We start from the raw sequence: 1,280 nt of genomic DNA on the forward strand, positions 1-1,280 counted from the left end.
GCCATTCTGGGCGTTTAACACCAGAAGGACACTAGAGGGAAGATTTTGTTTTTAATTCAAATCTTTTTCAAATATTCATAATTTTTCAAAATCAAATTTTTTTCAAATCCTATCTTTTCAATCATACCTTTTCAAAATCAATTTCTTTCCATTTTTTTAAATTATTACTATTTTTGAAAATCCTTGCTACAATTAGTGATTTAATACAAAAATTTCAAGTTGTTACTTGCCTATTAAGAAAGGATCAAAAGTTTTAATTCTAGAATCATATCTTCTAATTTCTTGTTAATCAAGTAATCAACTTTAATTTTACAACTTTCTCTTTTTAATTTGATTTTCAATCATATCCTCTCAATCATATCTTTTCAATCACATCTTTTTCAAAATTAAGTTTCAATCATATCTTTTTGATTTCTAATTTCAAAATCTTTTTCAAAAATCACTTAATTTCTTTCCCAATCTTAGTTTTTGAAAATCAATTACCAAATTTTCAAAATTTCTTTTAATTATTTCAAAATCTTTTACTTTAATTTCAAAAATACTTCCCCTCTTCTCACACCCTTCTATTTAAGGACTAACACTCCTCCTCAATATGCAATTCGAACTCTATCTCCCTTGATAATTTCGAATTCTCTCTTCTCTACCTCTTCCTTCTATTCTTCTTTTCCTCTGACACCTCAAGGAATCTCTATACTGTGACATAGAGAATTTCATATTTTCTTCTTCTCTCTTTTCATATGAGCAGGAGTAAGGACAAGGGCATTCTTGTTGAAGCTGATCCTGAACCTGAAAGGACCTTGAAGAGAAAGCTAAGGGAAGCTAAAGTACAACTCTCTATAGAGGACCAAACAGAACTTTTCAAACAAGAAGAAGCCATGGCAGCCGAAAATAACAACAATGCCAACAATGCAAGGAAGGTGCTTGGTGACTTTACTGCACCTACTCCCGACTTCTGTGGGAGAAGCATCTCAATCCCTGCCATTAGAGCAAACAACTTTGAGCTTAAGCCTCAATTAGTTTCTCTGATGCAACAGAATTGCAAGTTTCATGGACTTCCATTGGAAGATCCTCATAAGTTCTTAGCTGAATTCTTGCAAATCTGTGACACTGTCAAGACCAATAGGGTTGATCCCGAGGTCTACAAGCTTATGCTTTTTTCCTTTGCTATAAGAGACAGAGCTAGAACATGGTTGGATTCACAACCTAAAGAAATCCTGAACTCTTGGGAGAAGCTAGTCAATGCCTTCTTGGCAAAGTTCTTTCTACCTCAAAAATTGAGC

This window comes from Arachis ipaensis, chromosome B8 (assembly GCF_059453495.1).
Source record: "Arachis ipaensis isolate K30076 ecotype BB chromosome B8, ASM5945349v1, whole genome shotgun sequence".
In the NCBI taxonomy this organism is placed as follows: Eukaryota; Viridiplantae; Streptophyta; class Magnoliopsida; order Fabales; family Fabaceae; genus Arachis; species Arachis ipaensis.